Source organism: Ptiloglossa arizonensis, chromosome 4 (genome assembly GCF_051014685.1).
Source record: "Ptiloglossa arizonensis isolate GNS036 chromosome 4, iyPtiAriz1_principal, whole genome shotgun sequence".
In the NCBI taxonomy this organism is placed as follows: domain Eukaryota; kingdom Metazoa; phylum Arthropoda; class Insecta; order Hymenoptera; family Colletidae; genus Ptiloglossa; species Ptiloglossa arizonensis.
The window spans coordinates 19,743,232-19,763,324 of record NC_135051.1 but is presented as its reverse complement, the minus strand read 5'-3'; the positions used below and the strand labels follow the sequence as shown (position 1 = coordinate 19,763,324).

Genomic DNA, 20,093 nt, shown 5'->3' with positions numbered 1-20,093 from the left:
CACGGGAAGGGGAAAGTCTATGATATGTGCAGCTGGAGAATGGGGATAAGGAGGGTCGGTGGGTTAAGACGGAAGCAACGTTTTAGCGACTCCATGGCAGAATGCCAGAGTAGCCGTGGAAAAGGGTATTACCATACGTTAGCTCGACCGTTGCTACCCTTGTTTCCGTTGCGTACTTTCCGTTGTTTCAGGGTGTGTTTGCTACCCTCCTCTCCTCACTGCTGCAAAGTAGAGGACGATTTGAAAGTTCCAGGCCACGCAACTTGGACAAATGGAGGCCATCGTCGCTCAGGAACAGTCTCACCTACAGGTGAGGGAGGGGGGAGAAATGTAAAACGTTCGTACATTCTTGGAAATCCTCTTTCCCTCCGTTCCGTTCCTGCAGACGTTCACTCGGAATCCCGAGGAAGAGAGGGAATTCGTTGTTGTTCAAATATTCGGTAGAATTTATTTCTACGTTACTTCTCGCGACACGGTGCGCGTATATGTATACACGTGGATGTTCTGCGTGAATCGATAAGAGGATTAGGTTGAAATCCGTGACAGAGAGAAAGGGGGAGGGGGTTATTGTAACGTTTTCAACAGACGCTGCACTGCACCGAACCGGCCTACGTTTGCATAGTTTCGGGCAGGAAATCCGCCCGCGGAATAAATTCCACGTGTCGGCGTTGTAAGAACTCGAGTGGCTCGAACGGATGTAGGGCATAGGTTATGGATCGCCGGTGGGGTTGGACGACTGGTACGTTTATCCTGACTCGGTCTACTTTTCAAACTGTTTTCGAGTACTATATCTCCAGCCGCCCCTGGACAGTAGTCCCTTTGAAGCGTTCCTCTTGCCTTGTAGATACAGGGGGGTAGCGAACCCTGTGAGAAATTTCGTGAACGAATATTTTCGTGAAAAACTGGCTTCTTTTCGCGTTGTGCAAGAGATAGCGCAGCCCGAGGCACCTCAACCTATGCCAGGGTCTTACCGAGCGATTGCTCCAAACCGACACGACCGGTGAGTTAAGTTTAATTTTCCTGGAAAATTTCAACGTCGAAGTTTTCGTTTATACGGAATTAAATAAATCACACCGTTGGATGTAACGTTGGATTCGCGATTCGAGTGAATTTTGTTCACGGACCGACACGACTGGACAGCAACGCGACCTCTGGAACGCGAATGCATCGGACCGATGCGACTGGGCCGTTATAATTAATTATCTCGGGAATTTGAACGATGAGTTTTCTCCGCGTTTACGTAGGATAAAAGAAACCACGCGGCGGATTATATAACGTTGGATTTGCGATCCGAGTGAATTTTGTTTCCGGACCGACGCGACCGGAAAGCGACACGACCGCTGGGACACGAACGCATCGGACCGATACGACTGGACAGAATTGTCGCTTGTTACGGAAGTCCATCTCCTTTAAAAGCGTTCAAGACATGTGGGACACATCCACTGCACCTAAATGCGTCGCTCTATCTTCGCTCGAGATCGCTTACATTTAACGGTGACTTGTGACATTTGTATTTCCAGGGGAATAGAGGTAGACGATTTTTGCAAATTGGTGACAAATCGATTACTCCAATCTGGGATTCCTTTTCGATTCATTCGTTCGAAACGTGCGTGAAACGAATAAATGAAATACACGGTTGTTCCACAAACCTAGAGGAAGCTCGACTCCTTTTACTTTTTCTGTTAGAAACGTGTTTAAAAAATCCCCGATAAAGAGACCAAAGCAATCGAAAGTTATTTATTCAATTTGCTTCGATCGCGAGGCGTCCGTAAACCGAGGACAACAATGGACTTTCGAGCAGCGTTTCACACCATCGACGAACAACGGATATCTGATGGATCGTTATCGCAGAACAAGCGGGAACAATGATTCCCGCGGAATCGGGAGTCCAGGGGCGGCTGAGAGCGCTGACAGAGTGCTCGAGCGTCACGTGAATGAAAACCGTTTTTCGCGCGTGGATCGTGGAGACGATCGCAAATATTTGCACCGGCTGGTCGAAAGGATCGTACGCGCTAAATTTAAACGGTTCCCCGATCGACCCGGTGCAAATGAAAATATTGAATCCGTGGCCACGAAACGTTCCCTCTCGAGGCCAGGGACCGCGGTGGTGATAAAGCACGACCGTGAAAATTTCGATGAATATCGTCCGGCAAGTGTACAGCGAGAGCGGTAAAAATACGAGGGAATCAACTGGAGGAGAACCGTACACGCGATGACGTAGTTAAACGTTTCGTTGATCGCATAAATCGTCGCGAACTATCCGATAAAGGCTCGTCGCGTGCTACGAAAGTAGAGAGGTGGGGGATTTTTAAACTGATCATGCTTCCAAATGTCCGAGACGACGTTCGAAAGTTTTCCAACTCGCGTGATGTACTTCGTTTTCAATTAAAATCGTCCACTGCAATCAATTTTTAGATGCTATCACGCCAGTTGGCCAGTTAACCGAAGTTACGAAGCACGAAGAACTTTCGAACTCGTTTCTTCGGTGTACAAAATTATTATTTTTAGCTTGGGAGAAAATAGATATACTTGCCATTGACATTTGAGAAGTAATATTTTTTTATTGTAATGCCGAAAGTGTGTGTATTGTGGTTGGTAATTTAATTGTTGGTACACTTTCTCCATAAAGAAATCGTGTTTTCTTTCAGTGCAAGACATTAGTTTCAAGCTATACATCTGCTATTCAGGCAGTCCGTTAACATTATACTTCTATTTCATTTATTTCCTAGAATTTCTTAGTTTTCATGGAAATATGGCACATGGTGGCATATTGAATAGTGAATTAGAATTAATTAGCGAATTAATGAATTACCAGGTATATACCAAGGTAAATATGCAAGAAATGAGGACTACGTGTACGTTAAAGTACACAAACTTTAACGTCAACGACCATACCATGCATGACCCACCAGTTCTCGTCTGATCACTGAAGTTAAGATGCATTGGGCGCGGGTAGTACTTGGATGGGTGACCGCTTGGGAACACCGCGTGTTGTTGACACACTTTTTTTTAGTTTCTTTTTTCTTTACTTTGATTACATGTCTTGAAATTGCACTCTGTTTTCAGTAATTGTAAGTAATATTGCAGTCACTACCAATTATTATAATTATTATTGAAGTGTCGAAATATTTTCTTTTATTGAAATTCAATTTTCTTTTACTATCTATACTGTAAAGACCTTACATTGTACACAATTTTTAAACTGTTACTTCAGATGGACTAATAACAACGCATATTTCCAGTTTCTACGTAAGAATGAGTGTCTAGTGTACGTGTAAATACATTTATTTTAACGTCAACGACCATACCATGCATGAACCACCAGTTCTCGTCTGATCACTGAAGTTAAGATGCATTGGGCGCGGGTAGTACTTGGATGGGTGACCGCTTGGGAACACCGCGTGTTGTTGGCACACTTTTTTATCTTTTTTTTTTAATTTTATAACACGGTAATTGTAATTATTGCTACGATTATTATTAAAGTATCAAAATATTTTCTTTTAGTGTAATTGAAATTTTTTATTATGTATATTATAAGTTTTATATGTAAAAAATGAGTACTTAGTCTTCATGTAACTGTACGTACGATAATGTCAACGACCATACCATGCATGAACCACCAGTTCTCGTCTGATCACTGAAGTTAAGATGCATTGGGCACGGGTAGTACTTGGATGGGTGACCGCTTGGGAACACCGTGTGTTGTTGGCACACTTTTTTTATTTTCTTTTTTGTTTCAATTTTGTCACATGCTTTGTAATTGCAATCTATTTTTAGCAATAGCAAGGAATGTTACGACAGTTATTAATTGTTTCGATCATAGTTAAAAGGTCGAAATATTTTCTTCCATTGAATTTCGAATTGTTTACTATGTGGGGTTACCTTACATTATAAAAAATTTGTAAACCATTACTTCGAGCAGAGTAATGAGAATGTATATTTTGATATTTACGTAAAAATGAAAAGCTAGTGTACGTGTAAGTATAAAGATTTCTACGTCAACGACCATACCATGCATGAACCACCAGTTCTCGTCTGATCACTGAAGTTAAGATGCATTGGGCGCGGGTAGTACTTGGATGGGTGACCGCTTGGGAACACCGCGTGTTGTTGGCACACTTTTTTTTATCTTTTTTTTTTCATTTTATAATACGGTAATTGCAATTATTCCTACGATTATTATTAAAGTATCAAAATATTTTTTTAACGGCAATGCATATTCCAAATTGTGTTCGTAAAAATGAAAACACACAGTATTCGTATAAATATAGATATTTTACCTTCAAAAATCGTTTCTCGCGAATACTAACATATCATTGTTACAATAAATATTATTTCATTCACACTAACTACTTAATTCGACAAGTGAAAATCGTCAAGTGAATTTTCTTGTCGCGAGGGTGTAATCTCTCCTCGCGTGTACGCCGAAATATAATAGCATCTTAGAAAATTTGTTCCTCAACGCTCGAGTGACGTTCTCCTCGACGTTAGACGAAATTTTCTGCTTCCCGTGGCGCAGTGATCTTTCGTCTCTTAAGAATCTCTCGCACGATGTTCACCAGGAACGTGTGAAAGGGTCGTCGTTCTGAAAACACGACCCGGCGTCGATAAAATCGAACAACGGGAGATCGAAGACGAGCGTGTTCCCGTGATCCCGAAAGAATCATGATTCATGTTCAAGAAGGCGAGAGCAGTCGGTAGAGAGACGAAGAAAGATGGTCGAGCGTATCTTTTACGCTTTCCCCGCGCGAACTTCGACCTACTTCGCCCGAAGGAAGAATCCATTTCTCGCCGCGCGAGGGAAGCGGGAGAGATCGCGCCGCGGCTCGTTTCGCTAATAACGCTTTTGTGCTCCTTTTGTGGTGGATCGTGAAAGGAAACGATGGCTGCCAGCTACGTGGACAACGAACCATCCGTAAGCGGCGACTCGCGGGGAAGCACAGCAACGGAGCAACGCCGCGTGATCGTTCCGGTACATGTTCGAACCTCTCGATGGGACGAGAAACGAGGCGCATCGATTTGTTTCGTGAAACGTACTTTCGAGTACCGCAATGGTGATTTCGATTCACGTGAAATCGCAACGAAACAACGTCGACGATAACGATGGGACCATTTTTAGTTTTTATTCTCGAGAAAATCGAGAAATTGATCAATTCAAGCTGGGGTGAAAATTATGATAAAATTGAGAACACGAAGCGATTCTTTGTATAAAAGTACATGGAAAATGTAGTATACATTTTTTCCGTACGAGACTTCCTTGCCGAGAAAATCGTTGTTGAAGTGAATGTGGGGCTGGTGAAACTTGGACAGGGTGCATGTGATCGTTACTTATCATTTTGACTCGCGCTGGTGTCTGTGAACATCGATCGTGACACGGTGTTATCAGACTTTCATCGATCTTGGTATCTTCTAACAAGTCTGCTCGATACAAGTATGAATTTATGGCCGGTAGTAAATTCGACGAGCTACGGTGGGACAACGTTAACGGAGCACACGTGCCCCGCGAGTTTTCAAGATCAATTTTCTCGAAAACGGAGCCCCGTGGGTGAAAATTGTATTCTAAGCTTTCCGTTTATTTTTTCACGAAGAAAACATCGGCTTGGTTCACGGTGAATAAATCATGGTGTTTCCGCTTCTTACCGCGTGGTAAAGAGCTATGAAATTATATATAGAGAATAACGCCTCTGCGTTACCCCCGAGAGGGTGTACACTGTGAAAATGTATTTCACAGTCCCTGTAAAACTTCTTTACGATTATGCCACGTCGAGGTTGCACTTCGATATCGAATATCATTTTTGCCGAAAGAAAATGTCACTTCTCTTCGATACTTCTCGCGTTTCGTTCGTCATTTCGTAAAAAGTTTCCCAGCGATGAATTCCATTGGTATTTTACGTACGATGTATCTCACAATTCGCGGCTCTCTGTAAATAATACGAGAACTCGTTGTAGTTTGAACTTAATGTGAGATAATGGAAGTGGTCATTAAAAGGTAACAACATCGAGATTCGAGTGCGGGGAAATTTGCTGGGAATCCGATTAGTTGGGTTCGTAAAACGTCGATCGAAGTAATTGATGCTATTTAAGGGTAATTCGAATCCAATCGAGACCTGATCGGGATTTGAAACCGAAACCGCATCAAGGTTTGGATCGATGGTTCTAGACACGATATATATATATGTATGTATCTCGTTCTAGCGTGCCGAAATGCACCACGGGCTATGCAAACTGGACTCTCCGATTCACAAATACCTTCGTTATCGGCAACACTAGATGCAAATCTCGCCCACCGATCCGAAAATAACATGTATATTTCGTTGCCCCCGATTCCGATCGAAGGTGGAAGATTCCACCGAGTATTTCGGTTCGCAACTTCAAAGAAAAATTTCGTGTTTCGAGCACGTAACTTCGAAGAGATCCCTAACGCTTCGAAACTCGAGCTACGATCATTATTTACGTAACCAAGGTTCGAGACTAAGATTACTTTCTCGAACTGAGCGAATTTTAACATCTAGAAGATGTTTAGAAGATACGATTTTTAATTCCTTTTAATTCTTTGGGCTTGTAACAGTTACGCGAAACGATATCTTTGTCGAGATTTGTCAATCAATATTGATACGATTCTTGAATTAAATTTCCTCAAACGTTGTACATCCCTTCTGAACAATATGCAACACCTAAGAACCGAAGTTTCAAATCTTGTTCGCATTCTTTAAGGGATTCCCCGTCCTGACAACGAGAAATGTACCGTACATTCTTCATAGACGGAAGATAAGCAAGAATTTGTAACGTGAGCGGGTATGGGGCGATTTTTCGTTCAAAAATACATAGAAAGTACGGAATAAAAATGGTTCGCCGGAGGTTTTCGTTTTCGTGAAAATCGATCTTGAAAATTGATGGGGCACGCTCGAGTTCCGCTCGGTGAAACGTGGATTCATTACTCATTGTTATTACTTGTGCTTGTGTTTGTAAACATTGACGGTGGTGGGCTATTATTTGTTCTAATTAGTTTTAAGCAGTTCAAGGTAAATAATACTATACCGAGGGAACAACGCGAGTGTAAAGAACAATTAACGAACCGATCGCGTGCAACGGGGAATTTTCCAAATTTATTTTCTCGAGAACGAAGCCTCGTATCAAAAAATCTTATTTCTGATTTTCGATTCGTTTCTTCGCCAAGAATCACCCACTTCTCCGTTGGATCGCGAATTTTGTCGCAATTTCTTATTTGAGCGTTGTTCATCGTATCGCTCGTACCATAGATCATTGTGCAATTGTCCAGAGAAAAATTTTGTTCCAAACAGGGACACACGATACTCGTGTGGTACTTTTCTCCCGTGGAATCACCACCTCAAGAAGCTAGAATAACAGTTCCGTTCAAAAACAACATTACTTTGTCGCTAAATCAACAGTGCATCGTTGTAACGTACACTCCGCGCCGGTGACCCTACTTTTTCACAGCTTCAATCGTCGACCCAGATCCCCGACGCATCAGGAACAACACATATTTCACGGACAAATGTGCATCGACCTCGGTGAGGGCTTAATACAGTCGCCACGGTTCGCGAAAGCTCGCCAATTCCAACTTTTCTCCGCAAAAAGCGGTTCCGTGTAGAAAACAAACACGTTAGAAACCGAGAAAGGGAATAAGAGGAAGTAATATCCGAGGATGCCAACTGGACACAATTCAAACACTTCCGGATCGATTACTTCTTCTTTTAATACACCTCTGTCAGTGATTGGGACGTCTGTTTTCTATAATAGATTTCTCCAAGTCAAATTAGTTTTGTCGAGATTTTAAGTTTCCATTCCTCCATTTTCCAACATTTTGAAAAATTAGTGTAAACATTTTTTTTTTCCAACACTAATTTACAGGTCTTCGAGAATAGTTCATTCATTTGGAAATTTCTTCAATATGTTTCGTAACTTAAGAATTATATCGACGTATATAAAAAGAAACGCTTCCTCTCTTAAGATCGAAAATTATTAATAACAGAGAGTTTAGGTTTCTTTGTGAGCGGTGTAACGTTAAATATTACATTTATCTTAATTTCCAAAAGGAATAAGTATTAACTCAAAGATAACATATTCTTTAGCTAGAAAAACTAAAATACATAGAGTAGTAGTGCAACCAAAGAAAAGGACAAATAGCCCCTCTACGAATAAATTTAACAAATATTTTTTCAGTATTAAACATAATTTTATCGCGATGCAAAAGTTCGGAAGAATATTTACCGATATAACTGAAAAAAAATTAGTAATTTCCTTTCGTGTTAGTTATAAATAATACATACCTAAAGAAAATAAATACACCCGTACCAAAATATTACAGAAATAAATACACCCGTACCAGAATATTACAAAAATAAATATACCCATAAAAAAGTATTACAATCTATAAAAAAAAAATATTGTTCCCCCCGGTCCCGTTCTTTAAATTCGAGAATGTCCGGTTACGCCACCGACATAAATTCGTGACAGTGGGATTAGCATTTCGGTCAGCTGTTCGGGATTCTCGAGCAGTGTACGTCGGTAACGCGATGCTGTTAACAAACACGAGTAGTCCGCAACGTGTGAATCTTTCATCGCGACGCTTCGTCCAATTCCGTTCCTTAGAAGGATCGCGAGCCACGGGATCGATTCGATTCCGGAGATCGGATCTGTGCCCGACAGGATTTCAAACGGTACCCAGACCACGGCTGAGGTTTGCTGGCCGCTGTTCCTACGAGAATGCTGACGTATCGCCGTGGTGTAGGAAGCACGTTGGATATGCAAACTGGATCAGGACACTTTGAATCGGACAACCGCCGCGGTCGGTCATCGCAGAATACCAATGACGACGACCAAGGATTTTCCTCCCCGGGGTCTCCTGGTACCTTCAACGTGCCCCAATCCCCTTCTCCGGGTTCTACGACATCTTCCGGTAATGTTTGCGTTCCCGTTTCTATTCTCCTTTTGTCCCTTCGGGCGTGTGTTATTGTTACGAGTCCACCATACTCTGAACTCGTGATCCTTCTATTGCTCCCATTGTTTTTTTAGAACTCGATTCCCTTCGTACGTTGATATTCCGTCTTCCCCTTGGTATTTGTTATGGTTCTGTTCGGTTGGATCGCTTCACGAGTTTTCGTACCGTGTGTATCGCGACACTCGTATTGCGAACCGATTCAATGAATCGAGAGACGAAATACGAGACTTAATGAGATACGCGTTGGAATCAATTTATTTCTTGTTTTCGGACACAATTGGACAAGTATTATTCGAACGGGTGTTTTCTTTCAGACGTCCCTTTAGGAGTACCTATCGTACTCGGAGTTTGTATTTGATTATTTGTAGTGTTAACGACACGAGAGAAATTGAAATTGAGATTGATTGGGAATGTGAAACTAATGATTTATAGGTATCGTACAGGTTATGACGTAAATGTGTGCTTTCTTTGATTGCAAATGATTTGTATAGTTAATATGGTCGATGATATCTGTTACATCTTTGACAACTACGTCCAAAAGGAATTTACATAAATAATTCGTATTAGTTATCTCGAGTGAAGTAATTTATTTGTTTTGATAGTGAGGTGTCCTTTCAAAGTTTTGGGAATTACAAGAATGATCACATATTATAAGTGTATGCGAACAACAAATACCATGTGTACGTGTAATTACACTATATCTATCGTCAACGACCATACCATGCATGACCCACCAGTTCTCGTCTGATCACTGAAGTTAAGATGCATTGGGCGCGGGTAGTACTTGGATGGGTGACCGCTTGGGAACACCGCGTGTTGTTGGCACACTTTTTTTTATCTTTTTTTTTTAATTTTATAACACGGTAATTGTAATTACTGCTACGATTATTATTAATGTATCAATATATTTTCTTCTAGTGTAATTGGAATTTTTGATTGAGTATATTATAAGTTGTATATGTAAAAAATAAGTACATAGTCTTCATGTAAGTGTACGTATGACAATGTCAACGACCATACCATGCATGAGCCACCAGTTCTCGTCTGATCACTGAAGTTAAGATGCATTGGGCGCGGGTAGTACTTGGATGGGTGACCGCTTGGGAACACCGCGTGTTGTTGGCACACTTCTTTTTAGTTCTTTTTTTCTTTACTTTGATTACATGTCTTGCAAGTGCACTGTTTTCAGTAATTGTAAGTAATATTGCAGTCACTACCAATTATTATAATTATTATTAAAGTGTCGAAATATTTTCTTTTATTGAAATTCAATTTTCTTTTACTATCCATACTGTAACTACCTTACATTATACACAATTTTTAAACCGATACTTCTAATGGATTAATAACAATGCATATTTTCAATTTCTACGTAAAAATGAGTATCTAGTGTACGTGTAAATGCGCGTAGTTTAATGTCAACGACCATACCATGCATGAACCACCAGTTCTCGTCTGATCACTGAAGTTAAGATGCATTGGGCGCGGGTAGTACTTGGATGGGGACCGCTTGGGAACACCGCGTGTTGTTGACACACTTTTTTTTAGTTTCTTTTTTCTTTACTTTGATTACATGTCTTGAAATTGCACTCTGTTTTCAGTAATTGTAAGTAATATTGCAGTCACTACCAATTATTATAATTATTATTGAAGTGTCGAAATATTTTCTTTTATTGAAATTCAATTTTCTTTTACTATCTATACTGTAAAGACCTTACATTGTACACAATTTTTAAACTGTTACTTCAGATGGACTAATAACAACGCATATTTCCAGTTTCTACGTAAGAATGAGTGTCTAGTGTACGTGTAAATACATTTATTTTAACGTCAACGACCATACCATGCATGAACCACCAGTTCTCGTCTGATCACTGAAGTTAAGATGCATTGGGCGCGGGTAGTACTTGGATGGGTGACCGCTTGGGAACACCGCGTGTTGTTGGCACACTTTTTTATCTTTTTTTTTTAATTTTATAACACGGTAATTGTAATTATTGCTACGATTATTATTAAAGTATCAAAATATTTTCTTTTAGTGTAATTGAAATTTTTTATTATGTATATTATAAGTTTTATATGTAAAAAATGAGTACTTAGTCTTCATGTAACTGTACGTACGATAATGTCAACGACCATACCATGCATGAACCACCAGTTCTCGTCTGATCACTGAAGTTAAGATGCATTGGGCACGGGTAGTACTTGGATGGGTGACCGCTTGGGAACACCGTGTGTTGTTGGCACACCTTTTTTGTTTCAATTTTGTTACATGCTTTGTAATTGCAATCTATTTTTCGCAATAGCAAGGACTGTTACGACAGTTATTAATTGTTACGATCATTGTTAAAAGGTCGAAATATTTTCTTCCGTTGAAATTAGAATTTTTAACTATGTGGGGTTACCTTACATTATAAAAAATTTTGTTAAACGACTACTTCAGATGGAGTAATAAGAAAACGTATTTTAAGCTGTATACGTAGAAGTAGGTCCAGCTAGTATACGTGTAAGTATAAAGATTTCTACGTCAACGACCATACCATGCATGAACCACCAGTTCTCGTCTGATCACTGAAGTTAAGATGCATTGGGCGCGGGTAGTACTTGGATGGGTGACCGCTTGGGAACACCGCGTGTTGTTGGCACGTTTTTTTTAGTTTTTTTTTTCAATTTTACTACACGCACCGTAATTACAATCTACTTTCCGCAATTATAGTCAGTATTACGGCAATTATTAAATTTAAAATACTTTCTTCTATTAGAACTCGAATTGGTATACCGTTACCGAACAATTTTCTTTTTCTTTTATCATTACACATCTATAACATACCTCAGGGACACAATTTTTCATTTCTTTTCAAAATACACCTTCCAGAAAATTAGAGAAGCCACTCCACAATGCAGATTGTCTTAAAAAATTTCCACTATTATTTCACAACGTCCACACTGATTTTTTCTTACATTTCTTCATACAATGACCCTGTAACTTAGTTTTCAACATTCACCTGCCCTGGAGAACGCAAACGTGCATTCTCTTATTTCTCTGTCTGCAGATAGAACCCGTTTCCCTGGCTTTCATCGCGAGAACTATTTCGCCTGGCGATTTTCAAACAATATTTGCGTGCGCGTGGTCGTCCCGTTTGCTTGGCGAATTCCCAGTGGAAATCTGTGGATATTTCACGGCACGGCGACGATGTTTACCGAAGCAGAGTAGGTTGCTGTAAAAGTGCCGTGTTTGAAGTATTGCCGCCCTTTGCCGCGGCGCTTTTCGTCCACGAAAAACGATTCCTTTCAATTATTTGTGCATGTCAGAACGAGCAAGAAATTACTCGCGCCGCATCGTCGTTCAGTCCGGTGTGGAGCATCTTTCGTAATAACACGATGCGAAAGCAACTGTGCAGAAATGCGGCAAACACGTTTCGTCTTCGTGGCAAAGACCGCCATGTTGTTCTATCTCGAAATTCTCTGTAAATAGTGTTCGATCGACGAACGAAGCAATTTTACAGAAGATACCTTCGAGCGAGATTACAAAGATGTTGAGAAATGTAACGTTTATACGGTATTGTCAGTTCCTGTTTCGATCAATATAGTGACTCATAGATTGCAACTCTGTTGCCCTCGTAGACGAAAATCTCGAGAAATATTTATTTTAGAACGTTACACGTGAAACTGTAACGCAAAGATTTTACGATTCGAAATTGTTGTTCGTTGCATTTTACAAATACCGAAATACTGAAACAGAATCATTGACATGGATGTTAACTCGATATCATTTACCTATAAATATCAGTGTTGGGAGATACCTTCCCTTCGTCCCTTAAAATTTTATCGCAGAACGTACGTAAACCTAAAATTATACCGAAACTGTATCAATTTCGATACTTTTATCTACCGTGAAAATTCTCCAACTATGAATTTCAAAGTCTCGGAATAAGTCCACTTCAACATCCACTTAAAGCTTAAAATTTCCCAACGACGTCCAAACATTTTAACACCCGAAAAACGTTCTACGCCACGCTGACCTTTGACTTTATTTTCAAATACCTCGCAATTGTAATTACCGTTTAAATAAAAAGACTCGACCTTCGAGTTTCCACGAGACGCCCGCAGCCACGAAGAATTTTGTTGCCAGCGTGTTCCTCTTATTTAAAATAGCGTGGATACGGAGGTTGGCCTGTTTCTTAAGACCGAGTCATATTTTTCCACCTGTTCCGAGGAAGGGTGAAGGTCGCCGGTAGAGGCGTGACGCGCGAATACAAATGCCATGCAAATAGCGAGGCGGAAACAGCTGCGGCGCGTGGTCTGCTTCGAGCAGGTGACATCCAGAGTTCCCTGCTTTTCAGCGCGGTACGTTGGGTATATACGCACACACCATCGTTCGAAGATTCTTTATCATTGTCAAAGACGCGAGAAAGATGGACGACGTGCGCCGGAGGGCGAAGTTAATGCATCTGTAGGGCAGGATGGCCAGGTGGAGTCTTTAAACTTCTCCTTCTCCTCCCATCTGTCGACCTAGACTCCCCTTTCGTCTCTCCGCTCTCGTCACTGGTGCTATCGAGTGCTGCTGGGACACTGCTGGATAGACCGTGACGTCACTAGCGTCCGTATCACGTGACGAGTGGGGAGAAGTGAAAGTAAAGTGGTGGGGAGGGCCTTAGCGACAGTGTCTCGGGGTCCCGTTCGACGCGACGTTACTCTTCGTACAGTATTCGGATATACATACGTATGATAATGGGAATGAAGAAATAAAAAAGAATTATCATACACGAACGAATATCACTTGTATTTCAATTCATATCTATCTTCTTTGTAGCTTCCTGCTACGTTTCTAAAACACGAAGACAGATACGGTTACGTTACGTGTACGATACGTTTCCACCAATTGCTAAGGAGTCTTCGCCATTCGGAAACCCGAACTGACGCGACGTAACCCGATGACTGACGACGTTACGATCTATCCAGCAGTATCTGTTTCAAGACCGGTATTGTCTGAGCCGAAGTGGAGAAAATGAAACCGGTGTCCCTTACAGAATTGTATTCTTACGCGAGATGGTTACATTTGAGTAAGCTAGGGTATTTTAAATATCGTACAGAATAATGAAATATTCATTATATGTATATCTATACATAGTCGGTTTAATGAAATAAAGCGAAGAGCGTCCCCGCCAATGGTAACTTTGACGTAATTGCAAATACAGGAGACTATCTTGTTCTCGGTTATTCTTCTGAAAAGGGGGTCACGGATTTTCGGTGAGGGGATGTTTTATCATTCAATTATACCTGACTAAGCGATTTTTCGACGATCGTGCCTCTATTATTTTTTAATCTCCCAAGTTTCTTCAGCGTCTCTCCGCATCGGGTCCTTAAGAAGAAGGGAAGCGTCAGATGGAGGGAAACAAGTTTAATGCAGCTTTAATGTCGTTGTAACGCGACGAAAGGAGAACTTCGGTCCGCTGCAGCGTCGCGACGACGATATTTTCATGACCAGTCGTTCCAGGTGCTCGACGAGCCGCATGGGACAAAATGGTTCCGCGTAATTATTTCTTACGATTTTTCCCGCGCATTGTACAAGCAGAATCATCGAAATCGTGACAGACACTTCTCTTTCGAGGAAGCGTCGAGAAGTTCTCGTATTTCCTGCGAATTTGTTGCTTTTTATGTCCAAAGATACTTTTTCAAGAATTGAAAAATCTTTTTAGACAAAATTAATTTTTTTTTTAACTAGAGCATCGTTGCGAGTTTCTGTACGAAAATTTTGAACTTACAAGCGAGGGATTTCTAGAAGAAAATTTATTTCTTTTTAGACTTTTTAGAAAATTTATTTTTTCAGATTGCGATCGCGAGTTCTTGGCACAGAATATAGAAACTTCGATTCTGCGAATTGTCAATGACAAGCTTCAGTAAAGAAAAAAATGTTTGGATACTCGAACGGAAGATTTTCTTCGCGTTCCGTTCGAGAGAAAATTCTGGAAACTGTAGAAGACACTCTTCTTTAAAAGTATAAATTTGTGCTCTCATATTCAATGATGTCTTTTCAAAAATTGATAAACCATTTTCGAATTTCTCTTATTTTCCTCCATTAGAATTCAATTAAAAAATTTTCTGTTCTTGGCTCAGAAACTTGTAGACACTTCGAACGATAAACATCGTTTAAAAAAAAGAAATATTCAACCATCGTCTGGGAGATTCGAACTCCCTTACTCAGCAGCAAAAAAATTGATTCTCCTTCCTTCGTGGAATTATTCGACTGTTTAAAAACTTGTTTTTTTCCGGGGCGTTGTTTTTATTCTCCAAATTTTCGTCCCTTTCGCGGGAACTTTTCATCCCCTGTCGTCGTTAACACGGTTAACGTCCCATCTTCAACGTTTCCCGGGCGACTGACCCTCCTTAATAATGCACACTGGGACCAGCCTTCGTTTCCGTGTCTTCTCGTGACTTCGGTAAGTTTCCCGACAGGGACACAAGTTCCTCTTCCACGTTCCTCTTCCACCCCTATTCCAGCGATTAATGCACCGTACAAGGGTGAATTCACTTCATCGATGCAAATACGAGCCCCCTTTTGCAATCATCCCCCTCAAGTGTTCACGAGTACGTCTCGCGTGGAAATTTTACGAAATTCCAGAGTTTCCTCCAATTTCTTTTCTTCAATCCATTGCACTCGAAAAACGATCGACCAGAATTTTTCTAATTTTTCCAAGTTTCAATTTTTCAAGAGGAAGACATGCTCCGTGGCTCGAGATAAATAAAGTATCTTGTACACAAAATATTTAATATTAATTATTCTACCATTTACTTTCACAACCGATGTGAAAGATTTCTTTGAGGTTTCTTGCCTAGAGAAATGCTTCGAGCGCAAAGTGTTAAAGATTCTTGACAAATTAGGGTAGTGGGTAGGTGTAAAGAAGAAACTTCTCGATCGTGAAGACTCGCAGAGATAATTGGACGATCTTTTCCTCCGACTTTGGAGAAAATTTCGTTCCTCGTATAAATTCTCCATTTTCCAATATCCAGCTCGCATAAACACGGAGGGAATAAAATCGTTTGCACCTGTAACTGTGTCGCTGTAGTAAGTGGGGATCCTAGAGGGTCGCAGATCGTAGGTGAAACGTTCTGCTCCACTGCCTCGGACCAAGTAACCATTTTGAGATCCGTTGGCACCTTACGATGGTTATTTCCTCACGAGAATCCAAGCTGGTGTTAAAGCAAACTCGAACGCGCCTGACGTCGCGAGAATGGCGTTACGGCGATATGAAATCGTCGCAGTGCACACGATCGTTGCACGAACGTGAACGTTTCCCAACGATGAATGGGGAAACGCTCTTGAACGGGGTGTTTACTCGCGCGAGCGCGCGCATTTACGAATCGCGCGAATAAATTCACGTACGCGCGCGTTTCGTTGTTATTCGAACACGACCGTGCCGTGCTCTCGCGAATCGAGTTCCGTTCTCATCGGTCCGGGGGCAAAAACGTACGTAATAAATAAACAGAAATCACTTGTTGAGTCAACTTTCCGTGGCTACCAGCTAAAGCATCGACGTAAAGCAACAAGTCACGTTGCGAATTTTTCAAGTACCCTCTCTCACACACTCTCGACATTCGTCCCGATTTTCACGTTTCGAAATGTTTTCTTGATAAATTTACGATTCTTCGACTCCGTTTTCACTCGATCTCGGTTCCTCGATCGCTCGTCGATCGAACGTAACCTTAACCTCAAATTTCGCGGAACTTGCTCCACGAGTGGCACTTCGTCCTGAATATAATGACAAATTACCGGGAATTATTAACGACTTACCGAATCACGTGTCTCGTTACTACGACCGTGGAAATAATTATTTAATTACACCGACCGTATTCGATCGTGCATAATAATCTCTTAACCTCAAACTTTGCATTCAATTTATACATTTATCGAGCACACTCGAGCACTCCGCCAAGGACGATTTCATCCGCCAAGTCTCGTTCAATTGCACATTCTATCGAACGGTACAATAATAAATTACCATAAATTATTAATGACCTTTTACGTTACCCGTCCCATTACTTCGATCGCGGAAAGAATCATACAATTCATCGAAACCGATCGTATTCGATCGAACGTAACCTCTTGACCTCAAACATTATATTAAATTTATACGTTTAACGAACACTCTCGAGCGTTCTGCGACAAACTCGTCCACCGTGACTCGTTCGTTTACAAACTTTTCAAAACCTGTTAAAAATTCATCAAAATATCGTCCGACGAGAAAGAATTTCGCAAAGAGGGCGCCGCACCGAATTTTTTTCCCGAAACTCCGAAATCTCGTCTCGTTACGCTTGTTTCTTCCGTAAAGGCCGTAGTCTCTAAATTGGGGACCGGAAGTGGTGTTCGTGCTGCCTGGCGCGTGCACGTTCGTACATTTCGCGACACCGTAATGCCAGACACCAACGGGAGCAGAGAATGGTAAACGAAACGTGCATTTCCCTGGGTAACTTTTCCGCAACCCCCAGGACGAACTTTCGAAGGTTTTTTTTTGTTTCTTTTTTTTTTTTTCGTTAGGTGTTACGAGGAGCCCGAGGCACGCTGCAAGGAGAGATTCTCACGTGCGTTTTGTGTCTCGAGCATGGACGGGGAGGAACCTAATGCGCCGAGAAGCGGAACAATGTGCCGGGAAACGAGGCGAGGGGCGGCTGATTTTATTACGAGTTTAAACAACGACGTCCCAACGCGATTACAGTTTTTTATGCCCCTCGTGGAACTGGTCGACGCGATGCTCCCGTCTTGCCCGGGGATCCATCCGGTAATTACGAGAACAGCTTTCCCCGTGAGTTCGTTGTCGTAGAGATTAACACGAAGAAGCGTTTCTTGGTGAATTATTCTGTTCACGGTTGGCAACGGTGCCGGGAAACAATCGGGAGGCTGGAGAAAATTTCGGAAAAACTGAAAGTACGCAAAATGGGGGGAAGTTTGGAAAATTGTGGATTCCGAGAATTGGGGAAAATTGGACACTCGTGGAAAGGGGAAACTCACGGAAAAGTGGAAACTTTGAGATTGGAGAGGGTACGGGTGTGAGAAGATTGGAAAATTGGGAATCTTTGGAACGCTGAGATGGTGGAGAAGAAAGAGTATGAAAATTGAGGAAATTTGTACACATGGAGAATTGTAAACTCGTAATATAGGAGTGTTGCACAATTGTGAGTCGTTTTTATATTCGATCGAATACGGTGGATTACGTTAACCTAAAAAATTGAAAATTTCTTCTTGTGTAACAACTTGAGATTGGCACTTTTTCAATCTCGAATTCGTCAAAAATTTGCGGTAACTGGATATAAGTTTGAACAATGAAGTTTACCATGGTTACTAACATTCAGGAGAATGATCATCTGCACAATATAGTATGACGTTGCCATAACTTGTATATGTACAAGAATTAGTTGATATATTACACGTAAGTATACATCTTTTAATATCAACGACCATACCATGCATGAACCACCAGTTCTCGTCTGATCACTGAAGTTAAGATGCATTGGGCGCGGGTAGTACTTGGATGGGTGACCGCTTGGGAACACCGCGTGTTGTTGGTACACTTTTTTATCTTTTTTGTTTCAATTTTGTTACATGCTTTGTAATTGCAATCTATTTTTAGCAATTGCAAGGAATATTACGACAGTTATTAATTGTTACGATTATTCTTAAAAGGTCGAAATATTTTCTTCCATTGAATTTCGAATTGTTTACTATGTGGGGTTACCTTACATTATACAAAATTTGTAAACCATTACTTCGAACAGAGTAATAAAAATGTATATTTTGTTGCTTACGCAAAATGAAAAGCTAGTGTACATGTAAGTATAAAGATTTCTACGTCAACGACCATACCATGCATGACCCACCAGTTCTCGTCTGATCACTGAAGTTAAGATGCATTGGGCGCGGGTAGTACTTGGATGGGTGACCGCTTGGGAACACCGCGTGTTGTTGATACACTTTTTTATTTTTTTTTTTAATTTTATAACACGTTCAATACTCCGAACACGTATTTGAGGTTAAGTCGAAAAAACAGTCTCCAGCTGTACTTTAATCGTAAGTGATAGTATTCTTCTTTTTCCGGCACTTTTTATGCAATAAGGATATTATGATAATAGTAAACTTATACGGGGCTTTCAATTGAGGTAACAAAGACCGCACAAACGGAATCCCGGAGCAGTTTCGGGAACACTGTTCGTGAACGTGAACCGTATAAAAGGGTCTCCGAATTAGGGCAGGAAATAGAGTCGAACGAACGGCGTATGTAATTCAACGCTTTGCCGATATCGAGTGAAATGTAACGGGGCGACGTAACGTTAGTATCGCGTGGAGATGTAAAATTCGATCCTCGTTAAGTGCTTCTTCGTATAGAAAATTCCAGTGCATTCGAGTGAATTCAATTGGAGCTCGTCGTATCCCGTGAACTGAGCGAACGGGTATACGTGTGGCGGAAACGGAGGGACGGGGGTTAAATGGTACGGTCCTCGATATACAGGCAGACGGAGGGAAATTTCCGTCAACGGTAACACAGGGAAGCTTCCCACCCTTGTATCCACGTCTTCGGTTCTCCAACCCTCGACCACTCTCGTCGTGTCCGCGAGCGTAAACAACCCTTCGGCGGTTGATCTCAGAGCGGCGAATAGGGGAGGAAGGAGGACTACGAAAAGATCATCGATCAAGATTTTCATCGGATTAACGCGGACCACGAACAAATGCTCTTAGATGCAAACGATACTTCCCTTGAATATTTGTGATCATCGCGCGATTATTTCGATGGAGAAAAAGTTTTTTTAATACCTTTCTTATGAGAAATTGGTTCCAGTCTTTGGAGGATTTTTTTGGTTACCAATGAGATGTAATCTTAATGTATATGTGTATAAAAATGACTAGCTAATCTACGTTTAAGTATGTACTGTTAAACGTCAACGACCATACCATGCATGAACCACCAGTTCTCGTCTGATCACTGAAGTTAAGATGCATTGGGCGCGGGTAGTACTTGGATGGGTGACCGCTTGGGAACACCGCGTGTTGTTGGCACACTTTTTTTAATCTTTTTTTTTTTAATTTTATAACACGATAATTGCAATTATTGCTACGATTATTATTATAGTATCAAAATAT

At 41.1% G+C, this 20,093-nt stretch overlaps 1 protein-coding gene and 13 non-coding genes across 14 annotated transcripts in view; 13 read left to right on the top strand and 1 right to left on the bottom strand.

The window, feature by feature from the left end:
- Positions 1–20,093, bottom strand: part of LOC143145990 (uncharacterized) — a 164,596-nt gene that overhangs the window by 108,067 nt on the left and 36,436 nt on the right. The gene's annotated exons all lie outside the window — the stretch shown is intronic.
- Positions 2,882–3,000, top strand: LOC143146463 (5S ribosomal RNA). Its single transcript, XR_012991952.1, has one exon. It is a non-coding gene; the product is annotated as a 5S ribosomal RNA (ribosomal RNA).
- On the top strand, positions 3,295–3,413 carry LOC143146462 (5S ribosomal RNA). The gene has a single exon (XR_012991951.1). It is a non-coding gene; the product is annotated as a 5S ribosomal RNA (ribosomal RNA).
- Positions 3,593–3,711, top strand: LOC143146470 (5S ribosomal RNA). The gene has a single exon (XR_012991959.1). It is a non-coding gene; the product is annotated as a 5S ribosomal RNA (ribosomal RNA).
- Positions 3,998–4,116, top strand: LOC143146461 (5S ribosomal RNA). The gene has a single exon (XR_012991950.1). It is a non-coding gene; the product is annotated as a 5S ribosomal RNA (ribosomal RNA).
- On the top strand, positions 9,669–9,787 carry LOC143146471 (5S ribosomal RNA). Its single transcript, XR_012991960.1, has one exon. It is a non-coding gene; the product is annotated as a 5S ribosomal RNA (ribosomal RNA).
- Positions 9,969–10,087, top strand: LOC143146476 (5S ribosomal RNA). Its single transcript, XR_012991964.1, has one exon. It is a non-coding gene; the product is annotated as a 5S ribosomal RNA (ribosomal RNA).
- On the top strand, positions 10,380–10,497 carry LOC143146484 (5S ribosomal RNA). Its single transcript, XR_012991972.1, has one exon. It is a non-coding gene; the product is annotated as a 5S ribosomal RNA (ribosomal RNA).
- Positions 10,792–10,910, top strand: LOC143146460 (5S ribosomal RNA). Its single transcript, XR_012991949.1, has one exon. It is a non-coding gene; the product is annotated as a 5S ribosomal RNA (ribosomal RNA).
- On the top strand, positions 11,090–11,208 carry LOC143146468 (5S ribosomal RNA). Its single transcript, XR_012991957.1, has one exon. It is a non-coding gene; the product is annotated as a 5S ribosomal RNA (ribosomal RNA).
- LOC143146459 (5S ribosomal RNA) lies at positions 11,489–11,607 on the top strand. Its single transcript, XR_012991948.1, has one exon. It is a non-coding gene; the product is annotated as a 5S ribosomal RNA (ribosomal RNA).
- On the top strand, positions 18,408–18,526 carry LOC143146465 (5S ribosomal RNA). The gene has a single exon (XR_012991954.1). It is a non-coding gene; the product is annotated as a 5S ribosomal RNA (ribosomal RNA).
- Positions 18,808–18,926, top strand: LOC143146474 (5S ribosomal RNA). The gene has a single exon (XR_012991963.1). It is a non-coding gene; the product is annotated as a 5S ribosomal RNA (ribosomal RNA).
- LOC143146495 (5S ribosomal RNA) lies at positions 19,891–20,009 on the top strand. The gene has a single exon (XR_012991980.1). It is a non-coding gene; the product is annotated as a 5S ribosomal RNA (ribosomal RNA).